The sequence below is a fragment of the Hemitrygon akajei genome, chromosome 6 (genome assembly GCF_048418815.1).
Source record: "Hemitrygon akajei chromosome 6, sHemAka1.3, whole genome shotgun sequence".
NCBI lineage: Eukaryota > Metazoa > Chordata > Chondrichthyes > Myliobatiformes > Dasyatidae > Hemitrygon > Hemitrygon akajei.
The window spans coordinates 32,081,344-32,105,875 of record NC_133129.1 but is presented as its reverse complement, the minus strand read 5'-3'; positions in this window follow the sequence as shown (position 1 = coordinate 32,105,875).

Genomic DNA, 24,532 nt, shown 5'->3' with positions numbered 1-24,532 from the left:
TGTTAGATGTGCTCAACAAAGTCAAGCAGCATGTATGGAGGGAATTAGCATAAATAACGAATCATCATAATTTGTCTCCGATGTCTCCTATTTCTGATGATAGTTCATTATCCTGAATGCAAGTTTTACTCCTGTGACCTGCTGAGTGCTTCCAATAACTTCTGTTTTCTATTAGGATTTAAGAAGTTGCTTCTTTAGTATTCTTTTGGAATAAGAAGTATATGCTGATAATGAGTATCATTGTGCTGTCATGTGGCAAATTTGGTTAACTACCTACTGGTAATAACACAATGAAGCTTGGATAGTTTCTGTAATGAGGACCCCCTTCACAATTCGAAATATTTATTTGGGCATCAATTGGAAATTGACTCTAGTTATTACTCGTAAACATGATCCATACGTAAAAGGTTTACTTTCCTATCACATTTTGTGGTGTGTGGCTCACCTCAAGTCCCCCGGCTCCTCAGCCCTTCTTTAGTTGCAGCTGATGGAATAGATGCGGCTTCAGTCTGGCTTCAAGCAGCTCTCGATAACGTTGTCTATTTACTTGCTTGTCTTTCTGTCAATTTAACAGTTGCACCCTAATGCAAAGGCAGGTTGCAGCTACAAAAGGTTATGTCAACAAAATCCCAATATTAAGTAACTCAGCAAGGTTTCTTTGTCTGATTTTTCTCAACTCACAACCACCATCTCTCCAATGAATCTTTCAACTCGCATATTATCTGAGGCCTTTAGACTGCTGTGGAGGCCAAGTCATTGTGTACATTTAAAGTAGGTTCTTGATTATTTAGTGCATCAAAGGTTACTGGGAGAAGGCAGGAGAATGGGATTGTGAGCAATAATAAAACAGCCATGGTGGAATGGTGCAGAACACTCTGAACCAAATGTTCCTATGTCTTATAGGAGCTTATGGTCTTATATGTCTTACGGTTTTATTATCCTGATGTGGACAAATCTCATCACTAGACTGTCAAAAATTATGGGGATATTAATATAAAAATTATGTTATAATCCTAACGCAAGGATTATAACAGGTTATAACAGGAAGGCAGTTTGCAGTCACCTTCTCAAGGACAGGTTTGGACAGTAGGTGCTGGCCCTGATAGTAATGTCTTTATTTCAGGAATGAATAACAAAAATACATTCCAGTTTCTCAACTGCTGTAGCCTGAAGCAGGTCAGACAAAGCATAGTTTAGTGTAATTATCACACATTTATCATATTTTATTTATGTCAACAAGGAAAAAACAACTATTTCCTCAAACTTAACCACTAACAAGACCAGGGTGCGTGTAGCTTTAATTGTGTGCAACCATATTCATTTTAAGATAACCTCATTTTTGACATCAATTCTTATCCCTCTAGACACTCATAAACAATTATTAAAATAATTTATGACCTGTCAGGAAAAAATAGACACTTAGCAAATGGGCTGCTTCAGGGCTTGACTGCACACTTCACTCGGGAAGAACTGGCTACAAAGGTCCCATTAATGTATCCTCACTTGTTTGTTATTTTTAAATATTAATGTGCCATTGTAAAATGGCACTGAGTCAAACGACTTTGAAGACATGGAAGTAATTTGTTTCAGACCCCTTCTTCCTACTTAGCACTTTTTCCAGAAAGGTGGCTGGGAAGGGGAAAGGCAACAAAAGACAGCTCTTCAGTCCCTTGGGCCTGTTCCATCACTGAATTAGATCATGGCAGAATAGCACGGTGGATAGCTAGCTGAAGTATTACACCAAAGGGCTGGATTAATGATCCGGAGGCGTCGATGTAAATCCCACCATGACAGCCAGGGAATTTGAATGCACTGAGATAATTAAATAAAAGAACAGACGTGTAATAAAAAAGCCGAGCCCTTAAGGATGATCATGAGTCCAACAGATTTGTGAAACACACCACCCCGTTCATTACGATCCTTCAGGGAAGCAAGTCTGTCCTTATTTTGTCCATCTGTGTGTGACTCCAGATCCACGGTAAAGTGCCAAACTCACAAGCGTTTTCGGAAATGGCTCACCAGAGCACTTAACTCTAGGGCAGGTTGAGCTAAGAAGTAAATGCTGATTTTGCCATTTTCATTAAAATCTCATAAATAAGTGATATACTGAATATACATTATATAAAATCAATAGCTGATCTCCACTGCAGCCTTACCATAAACACCTCAACATGATAAAATATTAATCCATGGCACTCAAAACTCAGAACGCCAAGTGTTTATCAAGTCAAAATAACAAATTGTTCGAGTAATTGAACTCTGTAGTTATATCAACTTAAAAAAACACAATTCTTGGACCTAGACTTTGATAGCCCAGAGATATTGCAAATATTGCAGTGGGTTCTTTGAGAAATGAGTCAACTAATTCTTCTGCTCAGTTACCTGTCATCTTCCAATTGACTCCAATGACAAGAAAAATTGGAAGAAGTGGCTGAAATGAAATTGCCCAATTTAGAACTTCACTCTGAAATTACTGATATTGCAGAGCAACTTCATTCATCATTGCTCAGCGAGGCATCCTCACGGTATTACTATTTGCAAAAATTTAAGCTGGAGTTAAGTGTTACAAAATTGCCAGATTTTCCCAGTTAAACTATAGGGATGGAGCACAAACTACTGGTTTAAGTAATCTCTAAGTGAAGACACGTTGAATTCCTTTGAGAAGCAATAACGTTCCTCACTCGCATAGTATCCATAGAAATCACTCCTTAAGCAGTGTGGATCACTTCGCTCACCACAACCTGTGGATTCACTTTCAAGGACTCTACAACTCAATGCTCTCAGTATTATTTGTGTTTTTTTACATATTTGCATAGTTTGTCTTCTTTTGTACATTGGCTGTTTGTCAGTCTTTGTGGGTAGTTTTTCCATTAATTCTTTTGTATTTCTTGGTTCTTCTGTGAATACCTGCAAACCATGAATTTCAGAGTAGTGTATGTTGACATACCGATACTTGGATAATAAACTTACTTTGAGCTTTGAATGCTCCTGCTTGAATGAAGGGAAATGGGTCAATAATTATCCAAATTGCATTTGATTCCTGGTGATAACAGTATTTATTTTATCTCTCAATATCCTACACTTGCACTGCTCAGTTGTTTAAATCTTTTTTAAAAGGAAATAGGAGAAATCAAATACAGATAGGATATAAAAATTAAAAGTTACGGCAATAAGGAATGTTGATTATTAAGCAGACAATTCCATCATGGACACTAACCTCCCAATATCAAGAACAGATTTACAAGGCAATGCTTTAAAAAGGTGACATCCATTGGTAAGGAATTTCACCACCCAGGACATGCTCTCTTCTCATTACTGCCATCAGGGCAGATGTACAGGAGCCTGAAGACAACAATCTACATTTTAGGAGCAATTTCTTCCTCTCCACTATCATATCTCTGAACTGTTCATGAACCCATACATTTTGCTCTGTTTTTGATACTAATTATTTCTCTCAATAGGGTGGTGGGGTGGAGATACATCTCTATCAAAGCAGATGTAAAGCATCCCTTCCCTCCGCTAGCCTGCAGGTCACACTTGAGTAAGGTGTAGCACCTGCTTCGCCCCTCTGATCGGGGGTCACACGAAACCATGGGAGCAGGTGATGGGTGAGCCTATGAGCAGTTGGTGCATATCACAGGTCCTGGTTATCCGTCCACTGATGCCAGGCAGACATCTCTGAAGAATATCGATAATGGCTAGTGTCACCCATCTTGGAAAGATACTACTCAGAAGAAGGCAATGGCAAACCACTTCTGTAGAAAAATATGCCAAGAGCATTCATGATCAAAGACCATGATCACCTATGTCATATGACTTGGCACATAATGATGATAATTATTTCTTTAAATATTTCTTATAGTAATTCTTTATGTATCGTACTCTACTGCTGCCCTAAGTTGCCAATTTCATGAATGATAATAAACGTGATACTGGTTCTGTTAAACAAGGGCTTGTAGGCCAACTCAACAGTTCCCTTAAAACACATGACATACTTGCCTTCATAAGTCTGAAATGTAAATAGAAATCTACATAGAATGTAAAAATTTGTGATATTTTGTTGCTACTTTACAAAACACATGTTAGACCGCACTTGAAGAATGATATGCAGTATAGTTCACTGCACAATAAGAAGGAGGTGACTGCACCAGAGAGAATACAGAGGAGATTTACCAGATGTTGCCTGTATTGGAGGATGTGAGGTCAGGAGAGAGACTTGGCTTAGGACCTTTGAGGGATGGCTTGATAGAGGTGCATAAGAGGCACTGATTGGGTGGACATTCAGATTGTTTTCTCTGAAGAAGAGTATCACATACAAGTGGGCATAAATATCAGGTGAAGGAGTTTAAAGGGAAAATATCTTTACACAGAGTCCATCTGATAGCTGGAATGCACTGCTATAGGAGATAGTAGAATCAGATACAATCCTCCATTTAAGAAGCACTTAAACAGAAACTTAAATAAGAAAGGATGTAAAAGGATAAAGTCTTCATGGGGACAAATGGGATTAATGTAGGGGGGCATGAATGTAGTGGGAAGAAAGATCTGTTCCTGTGTTCTATAACTATATGCATCATGCACTAATGTGCAGACTATCATTCCTGTGTTAAACTGGGTTTCTCTGATCTGGACCAATCACACTCTCTTGCCAAGAGCATCAAAAAGGGATGTTATTTTTCTTCTTAAAGGCTGACGAGGAGCCAAGAGAAGTGGAATACTCTTGCCATGACCACAATGCACCCAGAGCCTGGAAAGCAAGCCCAATCGTAACAATTTTGCACTGTGTCAATCATGTACAGTAGCTGGTTGACATGAATTTACCCATTAGCACCCAATTTTTGTTGAAATTCTGTAACACTGAATGGGGCACATCAACACTGTAGATGTTTCTTATGTGTCAGTTAACTATATAAGAGTATCATCAACATGCAGATTTCTTATCTCTGCATTACTGACAGAAACAGGAGCAATGTATGACCTTTGCTTTTAGCTCACAGTAGAACAAGAATCAAAACCTGCGGCAAGCCGACAAAGAGACAGGTATTACAGGATTTCCACTGGGAGATTGATGTGCCGCTGTCTGCTTCTGCCTGACTAAATTTTGAAAGATCGCCACATTTCATAGCTCATTGATGGAGTTCACAGTACTCACTGCAACTCGCCATAGGGGTGAGAAAGGCCATGATCATTACTCCCTTCCACAGTGCAGATACATACCAAGATCACTCTAGTTATACACAGACACATGGCACTCTAATGCTATATTCTGCATTCTTTTGTGCTATATTGATGTACTTATACATGGATTGAACTGTCTGAATGGCATGTAAACAACAGCTTTTCACTCTACATCTACCAATAAAACTAATTACCAATTACAGAATTTCATTCGCCGTTGGTCATTGAAAATATCTGAGTATAGATACTATTCACAATCAGCAGAGCTCTGCAGAGCAGAGGTAACAGTCATGGACTTTGTAGCTCTGCACAGTGGAGGTGTAAGCTGTGAGTATTGCAGATCGATATTACATTAGTTTATATTGGGTTATTATTGTCACATGTTAGAGACAATAACAAAGCAGAATAAAGTGTAAAAGCTACAGAGTAAATGCAGAGCAGGTACATGATGAAGTGTAAGATTATAACAAGGTAGATGATGAAGCTAAGAGTCCACCATATCGTGCAAGAGGTCAGTTCAAGATTCTGAATGCAGTGGATTAGAAGCTGGCCTTGTGCCTGATGGTATGTGCTTTTGTTTTTCTGCCCGATGGGAGAGCGGGACAGAGACAATGTCTGGCATGCGTGGGGTCTTTAATAATGCCGGCTGTTTATTAAGGCAGCAAGAAGATTAGAGAGAGTCCATAGTGCATAGATAACTCCTGTGATGTGTTAAGCAGAGTCCACAACTCTCCACCGTTTCATGCAATCACAAGCAGAGCAATGGCTATACTAAGCCTTTGTGCATCCAAACAAAATCCTTTTTATGATCCACTGATGAAAACTGGTTAGAGTTGACAGGCACATGTTGATTTTTTTTGTTATCTCCTGATTAAGTAGTGGAATTGGTCATTTTCTTGGCCATAACATCAACATGATTGGACCAGTACAGGCTATGATGTTCACAACTAGGAAATTGAATGTCTCAATCCTCTCAACCCCAACACCAATGATGCAGACGGAAGCATGACCGCCACTCTCATTTCTGAAGTCAGTGGCTGGTTCCTAGGTTTCACTGACATTGCATGAAAGGTTGTTTTCATGACACAGTGTCACGTAGCTCTCCAATGCCTTCCTATTCTCAGACTCAATGTTATTCAAGATGCAACCTACGTTGGTGGTATCCATCTGCAAACCTGTAGCTAGATTCAGAGCAGATTCTGGCCACAGAGTTGTGAGAGTATGTGAAATAGAGTAGGGGACTGAGGACACAATCTTGTGGAGCACCACTGTTTAAGATAATCATGATGGAAGTGTTGCTGCTCATCCTTACTGATTGTCATCTGGTGGTCAGAAAGTCAAAGATCTATTTGCAAAGGGAGGAATTAACTCCCAGAGTCTGGAGATTGGTAAAGAGTTTACTTGGAACAATAGTATGGAAGGTTGAACTGTAGTCAATTAAAAACGTCATTGGGTTTGGAGACATCTATGCCTCAATGATCCAGAGAGCTATGTTGGCTGGAGTCAGGGCTTTATGCTTTGGCTCTTGGTAGGGTTACCCATGCCAAACGGATCAAAGGGTAGAGGCCAGGCTCAGGGTGGTCCACTGGTTCTCCAGTTTCAGGGGTTCAGCCCAGGGATAACAACCCTGACTGGTAAAGCAAAATTGTTATGGTAACAGCAATGAAGAATCCTTCTACATCTGAGTGCGATGGTGTTCCTGAGTCTCCACCTGGGCTTGCATGACTGACAGTAGTGAAAACCAAGAGCGAACTACTGACGTGATAAAGGAAGCCCTGAACACCGCCAGAGATGGTGGACCTTTATTGCTGCCTTAAACACCAATGACATAATGGGTAGTAAAAAAGATCTACAAAATTTTGCATGGTTTGTTGTTAATGTTGCTTGCTAAACTTCTTTTGAAGTCCACCATTCCTTTCTATGCCACGAACTCCTCATCCTTTGTTAATTTCTGAAATTTTCTCAGATTTATTGATCCACTGGCAAAGTATCCTTTGATACAATTCTCTTTACCACAACCATTTTTCCTGGTTTTGATTTTCTTACCTGAAAAGGATGTACACTTATTGTAGATGATGTATTAATTCCTTGAATGTTAGACATTTCTTGTTTATCCTCATGGCATTTCTAGACAATCCATGCCTTATACCTTCAGAGCTTCCTTTACGTATTTACAAGATCCTGTCTTCAGATCACTTTCAGCTTCATATATGATTCAATATGATCTCTAGGCCCTTAATTACCAACCATTAAATAATATTTCCCCATAGCACAACACAGGATCGGAAAATGATTATCTCTCATTAGATCCTCATCATACTGATCTAGAGGGTCATCTTCTATGAATTCATCATCACATTCTTGCTGCTCAATTTGTAGATAAGTTCAAGCCATGATCCCCACCCTCTGATTATGATTAGATTTGTTATACACACCTTCAATTTCCTGATTTATATACTCCAACTACTGTTGTGGGAGCATATAATCAACTCCCATTGGTTGTTTAAGCACTTCTTTGGCATTTCCAATCCCTTCAGCTACATCCAAACTGATTCTACTTATTGATTTTCAGAACTCTAATTTATTTTCTCTTCCTAGCATTTATCCCATTCATGCTGCTTCTACTACATATTGCATAGTTTTTCCCAAAAGTTAGATATTTCAGAATATTTCTATCCAAATGTTATTAAAACATAGAACACCAGAGTCTTTCGGCCTATGATGTTGTATGGCTTTTTAACCTACTCCAAAATCAATCTAACCATTTCCTTCCTACATAGTTCACCAGTTTTTTTCATCCATGCTGCTAAGTTTCGTAAATGCCCCTAATGGAACTGCCTCTATCACCACCTCAGGCAGGGCATTCCAAAAAACTACTACTCTCTGTGTAAACACACTTCAGTCAAATATCCACAATGGTTATTAAATTTAACCTATTTGTTTGTTTAAATTTCTGCTATTTATTCTTCTACTTTGTTCTGAGTGACATTTGCATTCAGACAAACAGCCTTCAATTTTACGCTCTCACCGGTTTTCGCTGACTTTAATTCAATGTATGCTGTCGAGTATGATCTGTTAGTGAAGGAACATGTTCTTTCTTTTGTTCCTGTTGTCTCAGGTCACAAATGGAGTTTTGAACAAATAATTTTGCTGTTTTTCATCAATATTTTAAGCTTAGAGAGCAATACATTTAAAAACCTTTCAAGGATAATGGTTGTTCCACCAAAGTCCTAAATTTCTTCATAATTAAACAAGTCAAGGGTTTATGATGGTAGAGAGCTTGAACATTATTTTGCCCCACTAAGTCGAACATGAATAGATGATGAGAAGAAACATATCCTGCTACTTCCAATCATGGAAGTATAAACAATAAATATTTAATTTGGTCTGTTTCAGCCAGATACGTCTGCATTTTCCAAGCATAATGGGCTGGAGGATGAAGGCTTGTAGAGAATATTTTGCTTGTGGTTGGGTATGCGTCAACACATTCCAAAATTGGGAACCTGCTGGAGTTCAGTCGCATACACCTCAGACCTATCACTTTGTCGCTGGATTCACCAGTTAAAAGGGTAAGTGGCTGCATGGATACAAATATAAACGTGGATTCATGACAAAAAGGTTGCTTGTGAGCTACACTGAAGCAATGGTGATCCCCAAGGGTCAATATTCAGACCACTGCATTTCCTGCTACATGAAGATACAAAGAGAGGAGGGAAATAGATTAGTCATGACGAAATAGTGGAGCAGACTCAATGGGCTAAATGGCCTAATTCTTCTCCTATATTTTATGGTCTTATGATCTTAAAAATAAGAACAGGCAGGCAGCTCTCATCAAATCAAATCAGCACTGTCATTTAAGAAGATTATGACTGATTAAAATGTAATCTCACTTTTGTATTTTTGTCAATTCACAGTCATAGTTTACCTCCTTGTTTATATGAGATGTATCTGTCTCTTCCTTTAGCATATTTGAAAACTATTCCAAAGTCTCATGACCCAGTCTCACGTGAGTCATAAACAGTGCTTCCTGTTCCAGATTTACTCATAAGAGAAAACATCTTCTTACTATTTACTAGATCAAGATTTCTAAGCATTTTGTATGTTTCAATGAAGTTCCCTTTCACTCACTTAAACTGTAATTGTATCCTATCCAATATTGTGATAATCTGCCCTTTCATGACGTTAATAGAAAATGCGGGAAACACGCAGCAAGTCAGGTAACATCCGGGGAAAAAAAGAAACAGAGTTAATGTTTTAGCTCCCAGTATCTGCATCAGTTTTTATTTTAGGTTCTCAATATCTGCATTTGTTTTTGATATCTATTTTCTGGGTATTATTTTAGTAAGTGTTCTTTCAACTCTTTTCAATGCAGAAAATTCACTCCTAGTTACAGGGAACAATACTGCATATTGTTGTTGAAATATGGAATCATAGAACACTACAGCAGAGCAACAGACCCCTTAGCCTACGTAGTCTGTGCCAAATTATGAATCTGCTTAGTCCCATTGACCTGTACCTGGACCATAACCCACAATAATCCCATCCATTTACGTATCCAAATTTCTCTTAAATATTGAAATCAAACCGGCATCCACCACTTCTGCTAACAGCTCATTCCACACTCTTGCCACACTCTGAGTAAAGAAGTTTTCCTTCATGTTCCCATTAAAATTTTCACCTTTCTCCCTTAACCCATGACTTCTAGTTTTAGTATGGTTTCATCAATGCCCTATGCATAAACTTCTGATGTCTGCCGTACAGTTTTCCTTACAATGGTAATATTTTGTTAGTTTTCCCATTTCTTGTGCATCAATACTAGCTACTTACAAATCATGCACTATTAGACTGCACCTTATGGGTGGAGGAGTGGAGATATATCTCTACCAAATGAGCTGTAAGACACTCCGTTCCTCCACTAGCCTGTAGGTCAACCTTGGGCAAGGTGTAACACGTGTTCAGCTCCAGAATCAGGGTCACATGAAGGAATGGATGCAGCTGGTGCATATCATGTCCCAGTTATGCCACCATTGATGCCAGGCTGACAATCTCTGAAGAATATTGATAATGGCTGGGGTCACCTGTCTTGTAAAGATACTGACCAGAAGGCAAACCATTTCTGTAGAAATATTTGCTAAGAACAAGCATGGTCACCATGATCGTCTATGTCATATGACATAAAAAATAATAATGATGATGACATCGCATCTCAGAGAATTTTAATCTGTTGTCAAATTCTCTTTAATGATGTGGATGCATTGTAATTAGCAAAATAGTTTGCCATAACATCCTTTCTTCAAGGGTATTCGTCAACCAAAATGGCCTTTTATGACAATCTATTAATTTCATTACAACTTGTCTCTTCAAATTATTCACTGATATCAGTTCTTAGAACCATAGAACCACAGAACACTACAGCACAGAAAACAAGACATTTGGCCCTTCTAGTCTGTGCCAAAACTTCATTCTGCTAGTCTCATTGATCTACACCCAGTCTATAACCCTCCAGACCACTCCCATCCATGTATCTATCCAATTTATTCTTAAAACTTAACAATGAGCCTGCATTTATCATGTCAGATGGCAGCTTGTTCCACACTCCCACCACTCTCTGAGTGCAGAAGTTCCCCCTAATGTTCCCCCTAAACCTTCACCTTTTCATCCTAAAGCCATGTCCTCTCATACTTATCTCTCCTGATTTAAGTGGAAAAAGCCCACTCGCATTTATTCTGTCTATACCCCTCATAATTTTGTAAACCTCTATCAAATCCCCCCTCATTCTTCTACGCGCCAAGGAATAAAGTCCTAACCTGTTCAATCTTCCCCTGTAACTCAACTCCTGAAGACCCGGCAACATCCTAGTAAGTCTTCTCTGCACTCTTTCAATCTTGCTGATATCCTTCCTATAGTTAGGTACCAGAACTGCACACAATACTCCAAATTTGGCCTCACCAATGTCTTATACAACCTCACCATAACATCCCAATACTAACTCAATATAGCCTATACTCAATACTTTGATTTATGAATGCCAGGATGCCAAAAGCATTTTTTGCAACCCTGTCTACCTGTGACACCACTTTCAGGGAATTATGTATCTGAACTCCCAGATCCCTTTGTTCCTCTGCACTCCTCAGTTCCCTATCATTTACTGTGTATGTCCTACCTTGATTTTTCCTTCCAAAATGCAACACGTCACACTTGTCAGCATTAAATTCCATCTGCCATTTTCTGGCCCACTTTTCCCGTTGGTCCAGATCCCCCTGCAAGCTTTGAAAGCCTTCCTCGCTGTCTACAACACCTCCAATCTTAGTGTCATCAGCAAACTTGCTGATCCAATTTACCACATTATCATCTAGATCATTGATATAGACAACAAACAACAATGGTCCCAGCACAGATCCCTGAGGCACACCACTCGTAACAAGCCTCTAGTCTGAGAAGCAATCATCCACTACCACTCTCTGTCTTCTCCCACACAGCCAATTTTGAATCCAGTTTACAACCTCTCCATAGATAACTAGTGTCTGAACCTTCTGAACTAACCTCCCATGTGGGACCTTGTCAAAGGCCTTACTAAAGCCCATGTATACAACATCCACAGCCTTTCCTTCCTCTACTTTCTTGGTAACCTCCTCGAAAAACTCTACAAGATTCATTAAACATGATCTACCATGCACAAAGCCATGCTCATTATCCTTAATTAGCCCCTGGCTATCCAAGTACTTGTATATCCAGTCTTTCAGAACACCTTCCAATAATTTACCTACTACTGATGTAAGGCTCACCGTCCTGTAATTACCTGGTTTAATTTTGGAGCCTTTTCTAAACAATAGAACAACATGAGCTACCCTCCAATCCTCTGGCACCGCACCTGTGGCTAAGGACATTTTAAATATTTCTGCCAGGGCCCCTGCAATTTCTACACTAGTCTCTCTTAAGGTCCGAGGAAATATCATGTCAGGCCTGGGGGACTTATCTACCTTTATTCACTGTACGGCAGCAAGCAGCTCCTCCTCTTTAATCTCTATAAGTTCCATGACACTACTGCTTGTTTCCCTTCCTTCCATATACACAATGCCAGTTTCCTGAGTAAATATTGATGCAAAAACACTGTTTAAGATCTCCCCCATTGCATGAGGCTCCACACATAGATGACAACTCTGATATTCTAGGAGACCAATTTTGTCCCTTACTGCCCTTTTACTCTCAATATACTTGCAGAAACCGTCCGGGTTTACCTTCACATTATCTGCCAAAGCAACTTCATGTCTTCTTTTTACCTTCCTGATTTCCTTCTTTAGTATTTTCTTACATTTTCTATACTTTTCAAGTATTTCATTTGTTTCTTGTTGCCTATACCTTCTATACACCTCTCTCTTTTTCTTAACCAGGTCACCAATATCCCTTGAAAACCAAGGTTCCCTATGCCTGTTAACTTTGCCTTTAACCCTGGCAGGAACATGCAAACTCTGCACTCTCAAAATTTCGCCTTTGAAGGCCTTCCACTTACTGAACACATCCTTGCCAGAAAACAACTTATCTCAATCCACTCTTCCTAGACCCTTTCTCATTTCCACAAAATTGGTCCTTCTCCAATATACTTTGTAGAACCTCAGCTTGAGGACCAAACCTATCCTTGTCCATAATTAACTTGAAACTAATGACATTGTGGTCACTGGACCCAAAATGTTCACGTACACATACTTCTGTCACCTGATCTGTCTGGTTCCCTAATAGGAGATCAAGTATTGCATCCTCTCTCGTTGGTACCTCTATATATTGATTTACAAAACTTTCCTGAACACATTTGACAAACTCCAAGCCATCTAGCCCTTTCACAGTGTGGGAGTCCCAGTCAATATGTGGAAGCTAAAATCCCTTACTATTACAACTTCCTGTTTCTTACATCGGTCTGCTACCTCTCTACAGATTTGCTCCTCCAATTCTCTCTGACTATTGAGCGGTCTGTAATACAACCCTATTCGTGTGGTCACACCTTTCCCATTCTGCAGATCCACCCATATGGCCTCTGTAGATAAGCCCTCTGGTCTGTCCTGTCTATGCACAGCTGTGATATTTTCCCTGACTAGTAATGCCACTCCTCCCCCTTTCATCCCTCCCTATCTATCATGTCTGAAACAACAGAACCCCGGAACATTAAGCTGCCAGTCCTGCCCCTCCTGCAACCAAGTCTCACTAACAGCAATAATGTCGTAATCCCATGAGCCAACCCACGCCTTAAACTCATCTGCCTTACCTACAATACTCCTTGCATTGAAATAGATGCACCTGAAAACATTTCTATCATGTACGAACCTTTGATTTCTGTCTGTACATGCAGTCCTTGCATGACCTCAATCCTCCTCCACTTCACTATCTGCTCTAACGCTCTGGTTCCCCTCCCCCTGTAAATATGGTTGAAACCCCCCAGAGCAGCACCAGCAAATCTACCTACAAGAATGTTAGTCCCCCTCCAGTTCAGGTGCAAACCGTCCTGTCAGAACAGGTCCCACCTTCCCTGGAACAAAGCCTAGTTGTCCAGAAACATGAAGCCCTCCCTCATGCACCATCTCCTTCACCTCATATTTAGCTGCATTATCTTCCTATTTCTAGCTCACCAGCACGTGGCACGGGGAGCAATCCTGAGATTGCAACCCTGGAGGTCCTGCCCTTCAACTTTGCACCAAACTCCCTAAACTCTCTTTGCAGGGCCTCCTCCTTCTTCCTATCCACGTCATTGGTCCCTACATGGACCACGACATCTGGCTGCTCACCCTCCCTCTTGAGAATACTGAGAACTCGATCCGAGATATCTTATGTCCCTTGTCACCTGATCTCTCATATCCTACCTATTTTGCTGTACACCTCACTCCAGTTCTGGTTTGTAAGCCTCTCACTATCCCGCCCCATTTCCAGATTTTCAATTTTTTTACTAATCTGATAACAATAATTACACCCTCATCTACTGTAAATCTATATTTATTTATTTCTCAGAATCTGGAACCTGTTCTTTTATTTCATTTGGATCAACTTTGCTGAGTACTAAATTGTCACTTCAAATGAGCGCTTCTTTTCAATTGCAGAAGAATTTAAAAAGCTTGGTTACTTCGGCTCAGGTGCAAATATTAAATTCTATAAATGTAGCCTATAATTGCGGAGCTAAACTGGTGAAGGTTACATTGACACGAATGACAATGCTCTAAGTGCTGCTCATTATTTCAAAGTACTAATCAAGTCACACAAATCTGATAAAGGCTCACCAGTTGAAGGGTATCAAGGGACACTCCTTGTTTTCAAGAGGGAATAATGGCTCTAAAATTTATTACTTCTCCCATTTTTAGGCTTTGTAAAATTGCTGGAAGGTCAGTTCATCATCCAGAATGAGTCAATTGCAATTTATATTGCAAAGAACAAGAAAACTAATATTGGAAAGCCTGGCAACTATTTCCCAGATGCCCAATGCCTCTGATTCTGTGTTTTGGAGTTTGAATTAACTCTGCATTTTATACAAAAGTGTTAAGGCTTTAGAAATGTGCAGCTATATATTTGAATATTTCATACAAAATAGAACACCAGTGACTTCCAAAAATTGACATCTGGCAGTTCACTTAACCTCTATGTTTTGTTTCACACTTGAATCATGTGATTCTGTGAATACATTGGGAATAGTCATTCTCCAATGGATGATTCATCATTAAAAAAAACACAGATGAATAGATTTTAAGAGGATTAAGGCAATGAGTTATTGCAGGAATTATTGTTGTTCCCCCACATCTGAAAACCACGTAGAAGCTTTCTTTTCAGAAGATATAGCCTGCCTGTCAGGAGTAGTTACAAGTGTTTTACTTCTTCCTCACACAATGACAGTCTTGGCATCCTTCCTCCAACATGGCACTTTCTAAATCTGTGAACTCTCACACCTCAATGAGAAGCACACAGGAACACTTCAACCTACGGGTTTTCTCAATGATTTATACTTCAAAATAAATGACATTTCTAATAAATCCTGGAAATACTTCTACAATACTGTGGGAGTGTCATCTCCAGAAGAATTGCAACATTTACCGATCAAACCTTGCCACCACATTCTCAGGGAAGTTTAGAGGTGGATGTTAAATGCTGTCATAATTCATAAATATGACGACCAAATAATATTCAATGAGATCCCATGAGCTTAGATAAGTAACCAGTTCAAAGTATTTTGGAACAACAAACATTGAAAATAATTGTCAACATATTGGTTGCAATCTGAAAGCAATGGATCAATCCTTGCAAGTGATTTATAAGGCACAGAATTCCAGTACTAAAGCAACCAGAACAAAAACACCTTTGATTCGGTACTCATTTCAGCCTTGGCCTAAAACATGACTATGAAGCAGAAAGTAATGGTTTTGCCAAAACGTGCATCAAGCTGTGGTCAACAAGAGAGAATCCAAAAAGAAAGTCAAGATGTTTACTTTTTTCTCATCATAGAACCACACTCCAACACAAGGCTGTTTTTTTTTCAAAAAATGTCCAACACAATCATTGCATGGTATAACTTTAATGGAAAAATAATCTGACCACCATTATGACAGAGCTTTAACAAGCCAGAGCGGAGGTAACTGGTAAAGGTCCTTTTTTTTTAATATCTTGTGACAACGCAGAGGATTAAAAATTCATGTGTAACTAATTCTCTTCTTGCTGTATTTCAATTGAGAAGCTAATGTCATAGAGCATTACAGCATATTAACGGGCCCTTTGGACCATCTTGTCCATATTGAGCTGTTACTCTGCCTAGTCCTATCGATCTGCACCTGAACTATTGCCCTTTATGCACCTCCCATCCATGTAGGAATCCAAATTTCTATTAAATGTTGCAATTGAACCTCTATCCACATTTCCACTGGCAACTTATTCCACACTTGCAACACCTTATGAGTGAAGAAGATCCTCCTCGGGTTCCCATTAAATATTTCGCATTTCACCCTTAACCTATGACCTCTAGTGCTCATTTCACCCAAGCTCAGAGTGGTAAAAGTGCAAGCTTACAGTTACCCCATCTATACACGCATGATTTTGGATAACTCTATCAAATTGTCCTTCATTCTCTTATGCTCCAGGGATTAAAGTTATAACCTTTTCAACTTTTCTCTGTAACTCAGATTTTTAACTTCCTGCAACATCCTTCTAAACTTTCTCTGTACTTTTGCAATATAATTGATGTGTTTCTTTTAAGTAGGTGACATGAGCTGCACAATACTCCAATTATGCCTCACCAACATCAGCATACAGTCCATTACAACTCTCAACAAAAGCAAGTTGTCTTGCTTTTATTAAGAAAATCTGCAGCTTCCTCTGGCATTTAAACAGAATAGAGTATCTGTGTAAATTGTCTTTTCTTCAAAATCGTTTGTTTGCAGAATGACTGAGGAGTAAGTCTCGAAAACATTGACAGAAGTAGCATTGTCAATATTTGCACACGTTCCCTTTTAATAATTCTCAAACAGATTTTCAAATTGTACAGGTTGAAACCTTTGAAACATTCATATAAATTTCATGAAACCATCTTGAAAACATTTCAAATTGATTTTCATTATCTTCAGAGATATTTCTGAGCAATAGATTCCTCTGTTCACAATGCTGCACCACAGGTTCAGTCATGGTTAACCATGAACAGAGATTTAACATTTCTCTGACCACAGAGGTATGAAGAATATTTTCATGATTATAAAGATGATCAAATGCATGTGTATGTATAGGTGATTAAAAATAACAGTTACCATTTGAATTGAAGGAAAAAAAACCCTGGTTACCCATATCCAATGAGACTTTAGATTCTTTAACTGCATCCTATATTTGGAGCTAATTATTGTGGAGTTAATTATGTCTCCTCCTCTAAGCTGCTGTTGCCACACAACATCTTCCAGATGGGAGGTACAGGAATAGACTCAGGGAAAATTTTCTCTATAATGACAGTTAATAGTAACTGTGATCTGTCTTAAGATGTGAAAAGACGACAGATGCCTGCCATTTAATTGCGATGGCTGACACATCCCTGATATTTCATGAAAAGGAAGTATTCATTTGCTCACAAACTTAAGCTAAGTTGGAAGGGAAGACAAAGCACAAACTCAGATTGTGAGGGTATGAATACTTCTTTCTTAAATGTCAGGTGTTTTGGGGCTAAGTTGCTGAGGTTGGCTGATGGTTGAGTGAATGGGGAGAGTTAGAAAAAGACAAAATAGAGAAAATGTTTGAAAAGAACCTACATTGAATCCACATGAAATAACCAAAGATTTCTTCTGTCTTCTTCATAGATTCTCCACCCCATATGTCTCCAATCTTCACAACCTCTTGCACTGTCATAATAAGGCCCAACAGAAGTCTGAGAAACCGTTCCTTTCTTCCTTCTTGGAAGGATGCAACTTTCTAGATTTAGTATTGAATTCTATAAAATAAAATACCATCTTTTACTGTCTATATCAATTGGAGACATTTCTACTCTAGATGATGCATCCATTACATTGGCTTTGTTGTCTTTTTCTTAAGTGCCCTGGCTTGATGGACCCTTACACCATTCACCATACACCGCATTTTGCACCTATTATGTTCTCCTGTGTTAGTGTTTTGCAAGTGATTGCATCTATTGCAAAGCTTTATTTTCTCGATCTTAAACAAACCCAAAGAGCTCATTGACAGGACAAATTCTGGACCTTATCCTTTGTAATTAGAGATATTACCTTTGTCCTATCCATTCTTCTCTCCAAATTAAAACTAACGTGTTCACTCCCTTGCTCAGCTCTGATGATGAACCTCTGTATGAAATATTAACTCCATTTCACTTTCTGCTGCCTAACCATTTGATTATTTTTTTATGATTGCAGCTTCAATGAGGTGCAGAACATACTCAGTGAGCTACCTCCTGTACCTAATAAAGTGGTCATGGACTGTATAATTGTGGTCTTGTGGTGCAGCAGCCCATCCACATCAAGGTTTGACACGTTGTGTGTTCAAGAATACTTTTCTGCACATAAACGCTTGATCATTTGAGTTACTGTCACCATCATGAAACAGTCTGGCAATTCTCCTCTGACTTCTCTCATTAACAACGCATATTCACTCACAGAACTGCTGCTCACTGGATGTTTTGTTTTTGGTCCTCACTCCATTGTCTGTAAGCTTTAGAGACTTAGACTCTTATGTGTGAAAATCTAGGAGTTCAGCTGTATCTGAGATACTCAAACCACACCAACTGGCACCATCAAACATACCACGGTCAAAGTCACGCAGATCACATTTCCTCCTCATTTTGATGCTGGGTCTGAACAACAAGTGAACTTCTTGACCAGGTCTACATGCTGTTATGCATTGAGTTGCTGCCACATGATCGGCTGATTAGATATTTGCAATAATGAGCAGACATACATACACGTGTACCTAACAAAATGGACACTGAGTGTAAGTTACTCTGTTTTGGTCTTATTTCTTTCCACTTCAGTGCGCTTGTTGGTCCTTTTGATGTTACACAGTAATAAATTTATAATGTGTTCCACGTTACTGAAGTTACGAAGTAATGTGTCTCTCCTCCCACTGCACTCGTGATTTGTTCAGAGATGATTTCACTGTAATAAACAACAACAGCTTTCATTACCAGTGGTATTTTCTAAAATAGTTCCTTGCAAGATAGTGATCATTTCTGATAAGGAAACTAAAGGTGAAGACAGCATCATTTTCTGTAAACTGTTCCCAGTGGATTTTACAGTGGGAAACCAAGACACTTCGACACCCTTGAAGTCAATAAGCTACTCACTTTGTGTGCACTGAATTAAAAAGCAGTTGCCGTCAACTAATTTATTTTCCATTTGTCACTGCTGATTACAGTAAATTTGCTTTGAATTCAGCATTTCAACTGTGTAACATTTTTTCTTTATAAAACAAGATGTTCTTTTTTTTAAAAAAAAACAACTTGTCTCCAATGTAGCTGTGCTGTACTTGATTTATTTCATTCTGAAGTTGTTCAGAATTCCCTGCAGCTGCAAGAGAAATAAACCATACCCTTTGTAAATCAAGTTTCTTTTGGGCTGTGACTTCATTGACAAACTTCTACGTTTGAACCACTGTCTCTCTTTACTGTCGACCAATGTCTGAGTATATCTCTATCACCTTTGGAATTGGTGTTTTCAGTTAACGCATCTTTCTTCCACAGCCTCATTTATATAAAATTAAATTCATTCAAAGCTCAACTGATGATATTTGCACTGAGCCTCAGCTTCAGTACAGCAAAGAGCAGAGTAAACATCATGGAGCAGCAAGCAGACCTGACCCAACCCTTGCCTCTGGTCCCAACACCTTGCATTTCCAATCCATTTGAAGTCTCTTCGAATCATCAGTCACTACCTCGGTTATTCCCTGTCAGCCATTTCACTACAATGAAATTCATTGTACTTTGCAACTACCAATAGTGACAATCTTATGTCCAACCAAAGACGTGATTTGTCAAAACTCCTATCAATCAAGTTTGGTGACCACAGAGCAGGAAGTGCTGAAGTAGATTTTCCGCGCAAAACATATACGTAGCTGTCCTCCACTAATCCAGTCTTTGTGGAGAACCTGTCCTGCTTTTAGAGAAAAAGGAATTAATCTAGCATGAAATCAGGTTTAAAATGGCACTGCTGAGGACGAACAACAACTTACTGGCGGTTAACAAAACAAAAAATTTTGTTTTGTAAAAATTACTTTTCTGTAAATCAAAATTATGGTAAACAACCACCGCAAGCGACGAACAGGCAAGCGAAGGTAGGGCTGGGTCGAGGGTCGAGGTGTGCAGGTGCGAGATGAATTCCGGGCAAGGTTCAGGTATACTGGAGGAAAAGCTAGGGCAAGGTTAAGGTATATTTGAGACAAGGTCAGGGTGAGCAAAGCTGAGAAAAGTTGGAGCAGAGGATAGGCAGATTCCGGGTTTTCACCTAAATCGAGAGTGAGGTTTGATCAATCTCATCACCAGGCCAAATTGGAAAGGTCAGGTACGGGCTGTAATATGGCGGTGGGATTCTGGCCCACAGCGCGACAGGGCTCGGAACTGAGACGGAGCAATGAATCGATGCTTGGATGATTGAAACGCTGGGCCAAATGGAATGAAAAGGCAAGGTGTTGGGGCCAGAGGAAAGGGTTGGGTCGGTTCTGCTTGCTGCTCCATGACATTTATTCCGCTTTTTGCCGTACTGATGCTGAGGCTATTTGCTTGATCTGGCTGCTTCAGGCTTTGTGTCTGCGGGGTCCCTGCCATGTACTCTGCCGTGTGCTGAAGTGAGGCTGAGGCTGTGGGCCTGCTCCAGCTGCACTGGGCTTCATGTCTGAACACCCACTTTCCATCTAAGTGTTAATTCCTTCCTTTTACGGTTCACATGATTTGTTCTTTTATACTCTCTCTGCACATTAGGTATTTGCCAATGTTTTTTTTTAATGGGTTCATTTGGGTTTATTGTTTTGAGGCCACCTGTGAGGAGACAAAACTCAAGGTTGTATAATGTATATATACTTTGATAACAAATGTACTTTGAACTTTGGACTCATCCTGTTCATATCAATCAAGATGTCTTCCTTACATTTGCCTGCACTTGGGTCATATCCCGCTAAACTATTTCTATCCATTGGGCAGAAGGTACAGAATCCTGAAGTTCTCCATCGACAGAACAATTACTTCCTTTGAACCATTTGCTTCCTGAACCAGATGGAACAACCCTGACCATCATAGTTCAGCCACACTGTGACTAATTTGACTATCTGCACTAAAATTAGGTTTTGCCTTGTTCTGGTTGCATTCTTGATTGCAAAGATTGTGTATAATTTATGTTTGATTTATATTTTTTCTTGTGAAATCTGCCTCCATGGCATTGATACTTCTGCATGTTAAGCTGTTTATTGCACCTTTGCTTATGACAATAAACTCAACTTTGACTAACTGTGTATCTGTTCAAACTTGCAACGTTCCCTCTATTTTTTTTTTACTCAGCTGCATAGATCAACTATTGCTCTAAGCAGTAAAGTTTTAGTTTGAAACTGCAGCACTTTAAATGTTTTTGTAATATGCATACTATGAATATTTAGAATGAAATTGAAAAGGACATACTTTTGATTTTATTTATTAATTAAAGGGTATAATGACATTTAGTACAATAAAGAAAACTTTTCATGTTTCATAAACTTCATCTCATCTGCCTTTATTACAGATTCATTGTCAATAAACACTGTCTAGATTCATTTCCAGATATGTCTTAACCCTCATTAGATCATGCAAATGTTCCACTTCTAATCTGTTTCTGGATTTACATATGATTGAGTTCATAAGATTGAATCCACATTCACAAGCAGCACTAGAAGCTTAAAATATTCCAACAATGTCAACCAGAATTGACAGTTCTTCAAATTCTTCATTTCTAAGCACGTAGTTCAACATATCAGTGAACATCTTAATTTTCTCAAAAAGGACAATTTTGAAATCACAATATTGCTGCAATATTTTTGAGGCAACACTTTCATTGTAGTTTCATTGTAGCTGAGTATTTTTTTGTCAGTCTTACAGTCTTTTCCAATACAAAATTAGTTGCATTTGCAATAGCAACAGGGTCAAAAGCTTGCCGTTCTCTTAACTCGTCATCAGGAAATCTGTTATTCAAGTGATTACACACAAATTAAATGAATCGAATCACAGGCACAGTATTGACATCAGAACCTATAGTTGCAAGCAAGTCTTTCACTTTGTCACTCCAATAAAGGTTATCACCAAGATACTGTGACCTTAATTTGTTAATTTTTGTTTTTGCATATTGCTGAGCTTCAATTATATTTCAAATGTGTTTCGGAATGAATTCACCAAGAAATGCAAGATCTTCTAAAGCATTGTTAAGGAGAGTTAATGCTATTCAATATTGTAGATTGGTCAAAATCTTCATGCAGTAGTTGCTGATTGAATCGACAAATTCATTAAATTGCTCTTTACAATACTGGATTAAAACTTCATAATTCCTTAATAAAGCAGTAGCAGACAAAATATCTTGACAGACATCTTACTTTGTTTCATAGTCTAAGTGACAGAAGATCTTATTCTGTGACACTAGCTAATTCTTCTAGCTTTCCTTTATTAACTGACAATCTGCTGAATATTGTATACACTGTTCATAGCAGTGTTTCTATATCCTGAATAATTGATACTTTTTTCCATGTGTAGTCTATTCTCTGTGTACAATGCAATATTGCTGAGACAGATGCCTTATTTTTTGTTGAAGAATTGCTGCCAGACCATTGTTCTTTCCATTTGCCAAAACTGATGTAAACATCACCATCACAAACCACAGCTCACAACACAAATACATGATGTCAGGCAGTCAAAATAATTGACAGGGACAATGGCAAAGGTAAAACATTTTGACAAGATGGCATTGGCATTTAGAGGGCCAGCAGTTTCTTAACAACTTCCATTCTGTGTTTATTGTTGCAATTTGTAACAGTGTAATTTAAAGCACCTACAATATAAATATGTTGAAGCTCTAAATGTTTCAAAGTAAAGGTTGTGGTATGTTTATTATTTAGAAAAGTTACGGATTATATTTATTAACCTATAATTAATTACAGGGTTTTCACAAGTATATCAACATAAATTTCAAAACTTTAGTAGCATAATTTCAAAATCATATTAACATTAAATAAAAGAAAATTCTAGCTGCACAGTAACAAAGGCTATGTGTGCAGGGGCATCTCAGCTACTGCTTGGCCACACACCTGCACAGCTAAGAGGGAACAGTGGAAATGTTGTAACTGTACCTACCTCTACCACTTCCTCTAGCAATTCCACAAACCCTCCACTCTCTGTGTGGTAAACATACCACTCAGGCCCCTTTAATGTTTCCCTGCTTACCTTTAACCTATGCCTTCTAATTTTAGACTTTACAACCCTGGGAAAAATGACTGTGACAATTCATCTTATCTGCTCCCCTCATAATCTGATCACGGTAAACTTCCCACCATTGCCTGTAAGGAGTTTGTACGTTCTCCCCATAACCATGTGGGTTTCCTTCAGGTGCTCCAGTTTCCTCCAACAGTCCAAAGATGTACAGGTTGGTAGGTTAATTGGTCATTGTAAATTGTCCTGTGATTAGGCTGGTATTAAATAAGGAGATTGCCGGGCGGCACATTCAAAGGGCTGGAAGGTTCTATTCCACATGGCATCTCAATAAATAAAATTCACCCCTCGGTCTCCTTTGCTTCAGGGGAAAAGCTCCAATTTATCCAGTCACATGGAAAGACAATCTCTACTGTCCCGGCAAAATCTGGGTAAATCCTTTCTACAGCTTAATGGTATGGGTTAATAAGTTATAAATGATTCTGCGGCAAAAGTACCAGACATTGACCAAATGCAGCAGTAGGAAAATTTAAGTGCCTCCCCTTGGGATTTAATGCCATTATCATTGGAACTGGTTTATTATTGTCACTAGTGTTAAGATTCAATAAAAGGCTCGTCTCGTGGACTGCTCGTACAGATCAAAATCAGTACATAGTGCATTGAGGTAAAGCAAGGTGAGCAATAACAAATGGTGGAATAAAATTTAACATACTGTACACAGAGAAAATGCAGTTGAGATAAACAGCAAGCTGCAAAATCATAACGAGGTAGATTGTGAGGTAAAGGGTTCATCTTATCATATCAAGGAAACAATCAATTTTCTTGTAACTGAGCTAAAAGCTGTCCATGAGGCTGGTGGTACACGGTTTCAGCCTTTGTATCTTTTGCGCAATGGGAGGGGGAGATGAGAAAATGTCCAGGTGAGTAGGATCTTTGATTATGGTGGCTGATTATACTGAGGCAGCTAAAAGTGTAGACAAAGTCCATGGAGGGAAAGTTTGTTTCTGCAATGTCCATAGCCCTCTGCAGTTGTTTGAGGACACATGCGGAGAGTTATACATTGAGATAGTGTGCTTCCTCTGTTTGTTCATTGTTAAATCGACAATAAGACTTTTATCAAAAAATTAGCTGGAAAAGCACATAAATACCACTATCAAAATAGATTATCAGAAACTGGGTAATCTTTGGCATGTGACTCACCTATCATCTTCTCAAATTGATTTCTCTTTCTGTAAGATTCATATCAGAAGATTCACAATTTGTTCTGCATAATGAGCACTTCTCCAGTAACAATCAAAGGGGTTGATTTAAACAGGGCAAAACAACCAGGTCTATCAGAACACATTGAATAAACTCTTCTCCAGCTTCCGGCAAGGTACAGGTAACGATTTTAACCAATGTTTCAATGACAAACTCTGCCAACTTCACCTGGGTATCTCTCATCTGATGGTATTTATACCCCCATCATCCATC